The sequence below is a fragment of the Ornithorhynchus anatinus genome, chromosome 6 (assembly GCF_004115215.2).
Source record: "Ornithorhynchus anatinus isolate Pmale09 chromosome 6, mOrnAna1.pri.v4, whole genome shotgun sequence".
In the NCBI taxonomy this organism is placed as follows: Eukaryota; Metazoa; Chordata; class Mammalia; order Monotremata; family Ornithorhynchidae; genus Ornithorhynchus; species Ornithorhynchus anatinus.
In genome coordinates this window covers 39,946,805-39,959,322 of record NC_041733.1, presented here as the reverse complement: position 1 = coordinate 39,959,322, position 12,518 = coordinate 39,946,805, and the positions used below count along the sequence as shown (strand labels likewise).

At 43.3% G+C, this 12,518-nt stretch overlaps 1 protein-coding gene across 2 annotated transcripts in view; it reads right to left on the bottom strand.

Annotated features, from left to right (window-relative positions):
• The window catches only part of VBP1 (VHL binding protein 1), a 42,004-nt gene that overhangs the window by 13,534 nt on the left and 15,952 nt on the right, over nt 1-12,518 (bottom strand). The window lies entirely within an intron of this gene.

Here is a 12,518-nt window from a genome sequence, read left to right as displayed (position 1 = left end):
GCCCCCGATCTATGACACGTCAGTAATGACACGCGTGTCAGAAATATATGTGTAAAATGACACACTAGGAAGTGGCATCTTAAGAACGACACATGTGCCAAAAACGACATATGTAACAAAAAGGACCATGAGACAACAGCCCCCAATCCATGACACGTCAGAAATGACACGCTACAAAGAAGTGGTAGCATTGTAAAAGCGACAATAAAAAGTTGAAAAAGGACCATAGAAAGCCCCCAATCCATAACACATCAGAAATGACACTAGAAAAAGTGGTAGCACAGCAAAAATGGCATGTGTGTCAGAAAAAGGACCATGAGACAACAGCCCCCAATCATTGACTCGTCAGAAATGACACGTGAGAAACACATGTGTAATAAATGACACGCTAGGAAAAATGGTGGCATCTTGATAACGTGTCAGAAACATATTAGAAAAAGGACCATGAGACAACAGCCCCCCAATCCAGGACCCATGTCAGAAATGGCACGTGTGTCAGAAATGACACTAGAAAAGGTGGTAGCATCTCAAAAATGACATGCGGGTCAGAAGCGACGTGCTAGAAAAAGGACCATGAGAAAACAGCCCCCCCAATCCATGACTCGTGTCAGAAATGCCAGGCGTGTAAGCAGTGACATGCGAGAATAAGTGGTAGCTTCTCAAAAATAATACGTGTGTTAGAAATGACATTTTAGAAAAAAGACCATGAGAAAACAGCCCCCAATCCATGACCCATGTCAGAAATGGCATGTCAGAAATGACATGCTAAAAAAAGTGGTAGCATCTAAAAATGACACGTGTCAGAAACAACATGCATTAGAAAAAGGACCATGAGAAAGCCCTCCCCCCAGATCCAGGACCCATGTCAGAAATGACATGTCAGAAATGGCACACTAGAAAAAGTGGTAGCATCCCAAAAATGGCACGTGTCAGAAGCGACGTGTTAGAAAAAGAACCATGAAAAAGCCCCGCACCCATGACATGTCAGAAATGACATATGCGTCAGAAATGACGTTACGACAACCAAGAGCATCTGACATGTCAGAAATAACATGCATTAGAAAACAGCCCCCCAATCCCTGATCCATGTCAGAAATGGCACACTAAAAAAAGGGTAGCATCTCAAAAACGACACACGTGTCAGAAACGTGTTAGAAAAGGGACCATTATGTGACATGTCAGAAATGGCATGTTTCAGAACTGACATGCATTAGAAAATGACATCTCAGAAATGACATGCTAGAAAAGATGTAGCATATCAAAAATGACACAGGTGTCAGAAACCACGTTAGAAAGGGACCGTTTGACATGTCATAAATGGCATGTCAGAAATGATGTGAGGGAAACCAACAGCATGACATGTCAGAAATGACATGCATTAGAAAATAGCCCTCCATCCATGACACGTCAGAAATGACAAACGGCCGAAAAGGTGGTAGCATCTCAAAAAGGACACACATGTCAGAAACAACACGCTACAATAAGGACCATCATCTGACATGTCAGAAATGACATGTATTGGAAAAGGACCGCCAGCTCCATGACACATTAGAAAGACACACGTCAGAAATAGCTCTGCGACACATCAGAAATGGCACACAGAGATGTTGCCCCAATCCATGACACGTCAGAAATGACACACTGTAAAAGTAGCATGTCAAAAATGACATGTCAGAAATGACACGTTAGGAAAAAGGGCCATCACCTGACATGTCAGAAGTGGCATGTGTCAGAAATAACATGTATTAGACGGCAGCCCTCAATCCATGACGTGTCATAAATGACACATCAGAAATGACATGCGCAAGAAAAAGGGCCATCATCTGACATGTCAGAAAAGACATGCATTAGAAAACAGCCCCAATCCATGACACATGTAAGAAGTGACAGGTCAGAATCGACATGCTAGAAAAGTCTGCAATGTGTGTCAAAAATAACGCGTGTTGGAAATGGCATGTTGGATGATGCTCCCTTTTCTAGCACGTCATTTCTAACACGTTTCACTTTTGAGATGCTACTTTTTCTGACATGTTATTTCTGACTTGTCATTTCTGAAGTGTCAGATAATGCCCCCCTTTTCTAACACGTCAGAAATGGCATGTGTGTCAGAAATGACATCAGAAAAGGGCCATCATCTGACATGTCACTAACAACATGCATTAGAAAACAGCCCCCCAAATATGACGTCAGGAAATGACACACCAGAAAAAGTGGTAGCATCTCAAAAATGACATGCCGTGTCAGAAACGACATGTGTTAGAAAAAGGACCACCATCTGACACGTCAGAAATGACATGTCAGAAATGACATGCTAGGAAAACCAACAGCATCTGACCCAATCCATGACAGCAGAAATGATGTTAGAAAAAGGACCATCATCTGACATTTTAGAAATGTCATGTGTCAAATGACATGCTAGGAACATAAGCAGCACCTGACGCGTCAGAAATGACATACATTAGAAAACAGCCTCAAATCCACGACACGCCAGAAATGACACCCATGTCAGAAATATGCTAGAAAAGGCAGCAGCATGTCAAAAACAACATGTGTGTCAGAAACATGTTAGAAAAGGACCATCTGACCTGTCCAAAATGGCATGTGTGTCATAAATGACGTGTTAGGAAAACCAACAGCACCGGACACGTCACAAATGACATATGGCAGAAAAGTGGTAGTATCTCGAAAACGACAAGGGTCAGAAACGACATGTGCTAGAAAAAGGACCAGCACCTGACATGTCATAAATGGCATGTGTGTCAGAAATGACATGCTAGGGAAACCACTAGCACCTGACCCAATCCATGACATTTCAGAAATAACACGTCAAACAGCACACGTCAGAAACGTGTTTGAAAAAGGCCACCATCTGACATGTCAGAAATGACATGTGTCAGAAATGGCATGCTAGAGAAGGTGCTGTGACCTGTCGGAAATTACATGCCCCCAATCCATATGTCAGAAATGACATGTTAGAAAAGGACATCATCTGACATGTCAGGAATGACATGCGTTAGGAGAGACCCAACCCATGGCACATGTCAGAAATGACATGCTATAACAAATAGCAACATCAGAAATGACATGCATTGGGAAAGGACGATCAGCTCCATGACACTTTAGAAAGGCACACCTGTCAGAAATGACATGTTAGAGAAGGCGCTGTGACATACCAGAAATGACATGCCCCCAGTCCATGACACGTCAGAAATGACATGCTAGAAAAGATCGCCTGGCATGTCGGAAATGACATGCATTAAAAAGGTTCCAGCGCTATTCCTGGCGTGCCCTTTCACACGCGTGCTGTTTCAGACGCGCGCATCCTTTCTGGCCCGTCACGGATCGACGGGCCCTTCTCTAGGGTGCTTTTTCTAGCACATGTCATTTCGGACACGTGTGTCATTTTCAACACGCTTCCATTTTAAAAGGTTCCAGCGCTGTTCCCGGCGTGCCCTTTCACACGCGTGCTGTTTCGGACGCGCGCATCCTTTCTGGCCCGTCACGGATCGGTGGGCCCTTCTCTAGGGTCCTTTCCGAACACATGTCATTTATGGACACACATGCCATTTTTAACATGCTACCGTTTTTTAAAGCTTCTACCATTTTTCCTAGGGTGCCATTTCATGCGTGTGTTGTTTCTGACGCGCACGTCCTTTCTGGCCCATCACGGATCAACGGGCCCTTCTCTAGGGTCCTTTTTCAAACACATGTCATTTTGGACACGTGTGTCATTTTCAACACGCTACCATTTTAAAAGGTTCCAGCGCTGTTCCCGGCGTGCCCTTTCACACGCGTGCTGTTTCGGACGCGCGCATCCTTTCTGGCCCGTCACGGATCGGTGGGCCCTTCTCTAGGGTCCTTTCCGAACACATGTCATTTATGGACACACATGCCATTTTTAACATGCTACCGTTTTTTAAAGCTTCTACCATTTTTCCTAGGGTGCCATTTCATGCGTGTGTTGTTTCTGACGCGCACGTCCTTTCTGGCCCATCACGGATCAACGGGCCCTTCTCTAGGGTCCTTTTTCAAACACATGTCATTTTGGACACGTGTGTCATTTTCAACACACTACCATTTTAAAAGGTTCTTGCACAGTTCCCAGCATGCCCTTTCACACGCTTGTTGTTTCTGACACACGCGTCGTTTCTGGCCTGTCATGGATCGACGGGCCCTTTTCTAGGGTCCTTTTTTCTAGCACATGTCATTTCAGACACGTGTGTCACTTTCAACATGCTACCATTTTAAAAAGTTCTAGCGCTGTTCCTGGCGTGCCACTTCACACACGTGTTGTTTCTGACGCGCACATCTTTTCTGGCCTCTCACGGATCGGCGGGACCTTCTCCAGGGTCCTTTTCCTAACTCATGTCATTTCAGGTACATGCGTCATTTTCAACACGCTACCATTTTAAAAGGTTCTAGCACTTTTCCCGGCCTGCCCTTTCACACACGTGCTGTTTCAGATGTGCGCGTTCTTTCTGGCCTGTCACGGATTGGTGGGCCCTTCTCTAGGGTCCTTTTTCTAACATGTCATTTTGGACACGTGTCATTTTCAACACACTACCATTTTAAAAGGTTCTAGCACTTTCCCCAGCATGTCATTTCACATGTGTGTTGTTTCTGACACGTGTCGTTTCTGGCCTGTCACAGATCGGCAGGCCCTTCTCTAGGGTCCCTTTTCTAACACATGTTGTTTCGGACATGTGTGCCATTTTCAACATGCTTCCATTTTGAAAACTTCTACCACAATTTCCCAGCATGTCATTTCTGACGCACGTGTCGTTTCCGGCACGCATGTCATAGATCGGGGGACTGTTTTCTAGGGTCCTTTTTATAGCAGGTCATTTCAGACACACGTGTCATTTTCAACACGCTGCCATTTTAAAAGGTTATAGCACTGTTCCCGGCGAGCCATTTCACACACATGTTGCTTCTGATGCATGTGTCATTTCTGGCCTGTCACACATCAGCGGGCCCTTCTCTAGGGTCCTTTTTCTAACATGTTTTGGACACACATGCCATTTTCAACACGCTAACATTTAAAAAAGCTTATACCACTTTTCCTAGCATGCCATTTCTGACATGTGTTTTTTCAGGCATACATGTCACTTCTGGCATGCCATACATCGGGGGATTGTCTTCTGGGAAAAGTGCTAGAACCTTTAAAATGGTAGTGCATTTAAAATGGCATGCATGTTCAAAATGACATGTTACAGAAAGGACCATAGAGAAGGGCGTGTCTATCCGTGACAGGTCAGAAATGACACACGTGTCAGAAGCAACACATGTGTAAAATGACTCACTAGGAAAAGCAGTAGAACCTTTAAAATTGGTAGCGTGTTAAAAATGTCACACGTGTCCTAAATGACATTAAAAGGACCATAAAAAACAGTCTCTTGACCTATGACGTGTGCCAGAAACAAAGTGTGTCAGAAATGACACACTGGGAAATAGTGGTAGAACCTTAAAAGCAGTAGTGTGTTGAAAATGACATGTCAGAAACCACGTGTTACAAAAAGGACCACAGAAAACAGTCCCAATCCGTGACATGTCAGAATGGACATGTGTGTCAGAACAACACGTGTGAAATGGCACACTAGGAAAAGTGGTAGAACCTTAAAAAATGGTAGCGTGTTAAAAATGACACGGTAGAAATGACATTTCAAAAAAAATCATAGAAAACAGTCCCCCAACTGGTGACATGTCAGACACGTGTGCCAGGAGCAACATGTGTGCCAGAAATGACATGCTAGGAAAAGTGGTAGTATCTCAAAATGGCAGCACGTTGAAAAAGACACGTGCCAAAAGGACCATAGAAAAGAGCCCACCGATCTGTGATGTGTCAGAATGGACACACGTGTCAGAAACACACGTGTGAAATGGCATGCTAGGAAAAGTGCCAGAACCCTTTGAAGTGGCAGCGTGTTAAAATGACACGTGTCCGAAATGACATGTATTAGAAAATGGACCATAGAGAATGGTCCCCCGATCTGTGACACACCAGAAATGGCATGTGCGTCAGAAACAACACGCTAGGAAAAGTGGTACCATCTCAAAAACGGTAGCATGCTGACAATGACATACGTGTCCAAAACGTGCTGGAAAAAGGACCATAGAAAACTGCCCCCGATCCATTACATGTCAGAACGAACATGTGTGTCAGAAACAACATGTGTTAAATAACGCACTAGAAAAGGTGGTAGAACCTTAAAAAAGTAGAGTGGTGAAACTGACACACGGCAGAAACGTGTTTAAAAAGGACCATAGAAAAGAGCCCGCCGATCCGTGACACATCAGAACTGGCACGCGTGCCAGAAACAGGTGTATAAAATATGCTAGGAAAAGCAGTAGAACCTTAAAAAAGGTAGTGTGCTGAAACCGACACGCGTGTCCGAAATGACATGTTAGAAAAGGACCATAGAGAACAGTCCCCCAATCTGTGACACGCCAGAGCTGGCATGTGTCAGAAACGTGTGTAAAACAACACGCTAGAACATGGTAGCATCTCAAAAATGGCAGCACACTGAAAATGACATACGTTAGAAAAAGGACCATAAAAAACTGTCCCCGATCCGTGACACATCAGAAGTGACATGTGTGCCAGAAAAAACATGCGTGTAAAATGACACTCTAGGAAAAGTGGTAGCATCTCAACATTGGCAGTGTGTTGAAAACAACACATGTGTCCTAAACAACATGTTCTAAAAAGGATCATAGGAAAGAGCCCGCTGATCGATGACTCATTAGAAATGGCACACGTCAGAAACAACACACATGCAAATGACACACTAAGAAAATGGGTAGCACCTCAAAAACGGTAGCATGTTGAAAATGACACCTGTGTCAGAAACGGCATGGGTTAGAAAGAGGACCATAGCAAAGAGCTCGGCGATCTGTGACACGTCAGAAATGACACGCTAGGAAAACGGGTAGTATCTCATAAACGATAGTGTGTTGAAAAAGACACACATGTCCAAAATGACATGTGATAGGAAAAGGCCCACAGCAAAGAGCCCGCCGATCTCTGACACATCAGAAATGACACGCTAAGAAAAGGGGTAGTAGCTCATAAATGATAGCATGTTGAAAAAGACACATGTCCGAAATTACGTGTTAGAAAAAGGACCATAGAAAAGAGCCCACCGATGTGACACGCCGGACTGGCATGTGTGCTGAAAACAACACGTGTGTAAAATGGCACGCTAGGAAAAGTGGTACCATCTCAAAAATGGTAGTGTTGAGAATGGCACATGTGTCAGAAACATGTTAGAAAAAGAACCATAAAAAAGAGCCCGCTGATCCATGACTTTTCAGAAATTACATGTGTCAGAAACAACACACGTGACAAATATCACACTACAAAATGGTAGCATCTCAACAATGGTAGCATGTCAGAGATATGTTAGAAAAAGGACCATAAAAAGAGCCCGCCAATCCAAGACATGTCCGAAATGGCACACGTGTCAGAAACACGTGCCAGAAATGACACACTAGGAAATGTGGTAGCATCTCAAAAACAACACACGTGAAGAAACGTGTAGAATGTGTCAAAAATGTGTAAAAATGTGTCAGAAATGTGTCAAAAAAAGGACCATGAGAAAACAGCCCCCCAATCCTTAACACGTCAGAAATGACACGTATCAGAAACACCATGTCAGAAACAACATGTGTTAGAAAAGGGACCATTGAAAAGAGCCCACCGATCCATGACAAGCCAGAACTGACACGTCAAAAACAACATGCGTCTAAAATGACACATTAGGAAAGGTGGTAGCATCTCAAAAACGGTAGCATGTTGAAAACCATACACGTGTCAGAAACATGTCAACCATTGATAGCCCCCGATCTATGACACGTCAGTAATGACACGCGTGTCAGAAATATATGTGTAAAATGACACACTAGGAAGTGGCATCTTAAGAACGACACATGTGCCAAAAACGACATATGTAACAAAAAGGACCATGAGACAACAGCCCCCAATCCATGACACGTCAGAAATGACACGCTACAAAGAAGTGGTAGCATTGTAAAAGCGACAATAAAAAGTTGAAAAAGGACCATAGAAAGCCCCCAATCCATAACACATCAGAAATGACACTAGAAAAAGTGGTAGCACAGCAAAAATGGCATGTGTGTCAGAAAAAGGACCATGAGACAACAGCCCCCAATCATTGACTCGTCAGAAATGACACGTGAGAAACACATGTGTAATAAATGACACGCTAGGAAAAATGGTGGCATCTTGATAACGTGTCAGAAACATATTAGAAAAAGGACCATGAGACAACAGCCCCCCAATCCAGGACCCATGTCAGAAATGGCACGTGTGTCAGAAATGACACTAGAAAAGGTGGTAGCATCTCAAAAATGACATGCGGGTCAGAAGCGACGTGCTAGAAAAAGGACCATGAGAAAACAGCCCCCCCAATCCATGACTCGTGTCAGAAATGCCAGGCGTGTAAGCAGTGACATGCGAGAATAAGTGGTAGCTTCTCAAAAATAATACGTGTGTTAGAAATGACATTTTAGAAAAAAGACCATGAGAAAACAGCCCCCAATCCATGACCCATGTCAGAAATGGCATGTCAGAAATGACATGCTAAAAAAAGTGGTAGCATCTAAAAATGACACGTGTCAGAAACAACATGCATTAGAAAAGGACCATGAGAAAGCCCTCCCCCCAGATCCAGGACCCATGTCAGAAATGACATGTCAGAAATGGCACACTAGAAAAAGTGGTAGCATCCCAAAAATGGCACGTGTCAGAAGCGACGTGTTAGAAAAAGAACCATGAAAAAGCCCCGCACCCATGACATGTCAGAAATGACATATGCGTCAGAAATGACGTTACGACAACCAAGAGCATCTGACATGTCAGAAATAACATGCATTAGAAAACAGCCCCCCAATCCCTGATCCATGTCAGAAATGGCACACTAAAAAAAGGGTAGCATCTCAAAAACGACACACGTGTCAGAAACGTGTTAGAAAAGGGACCATTATGTGACATGTCAGAAATGGCATGTTTCAGAACTGACATGCATTAGAAAATGACATCTCAGAAATGACATGCTAGAAAAGATGTAGCATATCAAAAATGACACAGGTGTCAGAAACCACGTTAGAAAAGGGACCGTTTGACATGTCATAAATGGCATGTCAGAAATGATGTGAGGGAAACCAACAGCATGACATGTCAGAAATGACATGCATTAGAAAATAGCCCTCCATCCATGACACGTCAGAAATGACAAACGGCCGAAAAGGTGGTAGCATCTCAAAAAGGACACACATGTCAGAAACAACACGCTACAATAAGGACCATCATCTGACATGTCAGAAATGACATGTATTGGAAAAGGACCGCCAGCTCCATGACACATTAGAAAGACACACGTCAGAAATAGCTCTGCGACACATCAGAAATGGCACACAGAGATGTTGCCCCAATCCATGACACGTCAGAAATGACACACTGTAAAAGTAGCATGTCAAAAATGACATGTCAGAAATGACACGTTAGGAAAAAGGGCCATCACCTGACATGTCAGAAGTGGCATGTGTCAGAAATAACATGTATTAGACGGCAGCCCTCAATCCATGACGTGTCATAAATGACACATCAGAAATGACATGCGCAAGAAAAAGGGCCATCATCTGACATGTCAGAAAAGACATGCATTAGAAAACAGCCCCAATCCATGACACATGTAAGAAGTGACAGGTCAGAATCGACATGCTAGAAAAGTCTGCAATGTGTGTCAAAAATAACGCGTGTTGGAAATGGCATGTTGGATGATGCTCCCTTTTCTAGCACGTCATTTCTAACACGTTTCACTTTTGAGATGCTACTTTTTCTGACATGTTATTTCTGACTTGTCATTTCTGAAGTGTCAGATAATGCCCCCCTTTTCTAACACGTCAGAAATGGCATGTGTGTCAGAAATGACATCAGAAAAGGGCCATCATCTGACATGTCACTAACAACATGCATTAGAAAACAGCCCCCCAAATATGACGTCAGGAAATGACACACCAGAAAAAGTGGTAGCATCTCAAAAATGACATGCCGTGTCAGAAACGACATGTGTTAGAAAAAGGACCACCATCTGACACGTCAGAAATGACATGTCAGAAATGACATGCTAGGAAAACCAACAGCATCTGACCCAATCCATGACAGCAGAAATGATGTTAGAAAAAGGACCATCATCTGACATTTTAGAAATGTCATGTGTCAAATGACATGCTAGGAACATAAGCAGCACCTGACGCGTCAGAAATGACATACATTAGAAAACAGCCTCAAATCCACGACACGCCAGAAATGACACCCATGTCAGAAATATGCTAGAAAAGGCAGCAGCATGTCAAAAACAACATGTGTGTCAGAAACATGTTAGAAAAGGACCATCTGACCTGTCCAAAATGGCATGTGTGTCATAAATGACGTGTTAGGAAAACCAACAGCACCGGACACGTCACAAATGACATATGGCAGAAAAGTGGTAGTATCTCGAAAACGACAAGGGTCAGAAACGACATGTGCTAGAAAAAGGACCAGCACCTGACATGTCATAAATGGCATGTGTGTCAGAAATGACATGCTAGGGAAACCACTAGCACCTGACCCAATCCATGACATTTCAGAAATAACACGTCAAACAGCACACGTCAGAAACGTGTTTGAAAAAGGCCACCATCTGACATGTCAGAAATGACATGTGTCAGAAATGGCATGCTAGAGAAGGTGCTGTGACCTGTCGGAAATTACATGCCCCCAATCCATATGTCAGAAATGACATGTTAGAAAAGGACATCATCTGACATGTCAGGAATGACATGCGTTAGGAGAGACCCAACCCATGGCACATGTCAGAAATGACATGCTATAACAAATAGCAACATCAGAAATGACATGCATTGGGAAAGGACGATCAGCTCCATGACACTTTAGAAAGGCACACCTGTCAGAAATGACATGTTAGAGAAGGCGCTGTGACATACCAGAAATGACATGCCCCCAGTCCATGACACGTCAGAAATGACATGCTAGAAAAGATCGCCTGGCATGTCGGAAATGACATGCATTAGAAAACAAACGCAATCCACGACACACGTGAGAAATGACATACTACAAAAAGTAGTGACGTCAGAAATGACGTGTTAGAAAAAGGACCACCATCTGACGTCAGAAATGTGTGTCAGAAATGACATTAGGAAAAATAGCACATGTCACTTCAAAAGTGACAAAACAGCCCCCAATCTTTGACATGTCAGAAATAACACACGTTAGCAATGACACGTGTGAGAAAACAGCCCCCAATCCACGTCAGAAATGACACGTCAGAAACTATATGCAAGAGAAAACACATCAAAAATGAAATGTGTGTCAGAAACGGCATGTGTCGGATGATGCCCCTTTTCTAGCACATACCATTTCTGACATGGGTGCCATTTTTAACGCGCTAGTCTTTTATAGCATGTCATTTCTGATGTTCCAGCTGATGCCCCCACATGTGTGTCAGAAATGACATGCATTAGAAAAGGACCACCAGCTCCTTGACACGTTAGACACACGTCAGAAATGACAGGTTAGAAAAAGCGGTAGCATCTCAAAAATGACACGTGTCAGAAACAACGTGTTAGAGAAAGGACCATTAGAAAACAGCCCCCCAATCCAAGACCCATGTCAGAAATGAACGTGTCAGAAATGACATGCTAGAAAAAGTGGTAGCATCTCAAAAACAACACGTGTTAGAAAAAGGACCATCACCTGACATGTCAGAAATGACATGTCAGAAATGATGTGTGTCAGAAATGACATGCTAGGAAACCCAAGCACATCTGACACGTCAGAAATGACATGCATTTGAAAACAGCCCCCATCCATGGCACATGTCAGAAATGACACATGGCAGAAAAAGTAGCATCTCAAAAACGGCAGACGTGTCATAAACGACGTGTTAGAAAAAGGACCATTAGAAAACAGCCCCAATCCATGACACGTCAGAAATGACATGCCCCAATCCATGACAAATGTCAGAAATGACACTTTAAAAAGGACATCATCTGATATGTCAGAAATGACAGGCATTAGAAAACAGGCGCAGTCCATGACACACGTCAGAAATGACAGGCTAGAAAAAGTAGTGACATGTCAAAAGTGACACACATGTCAGAAACGGTGTGCTAGAAAAAGGACCACCATCTGACACGTCAGAGATGGCATGTGTGTCAGAAATGACGTCAGAAACACCTGACATATCAGAAAACAGACGCAATCCATGACATCAGAAATGACATGCTAGAAAAAGTAGTGACATGTTACAAATGACACGTCAGCAACGACATGTGCTAGAAAAAGGACCATCATCTGACGTCAGAAATGGCATGTGTGTCAGAAATAACGTTTAGGAAAACAGCATCTGACACGTCAGAAATGACATGCATTAGAAAGCCCCAATCTACGATGAATGTCGTAAATGACATCCATGTCAGAAACGACATGCTAG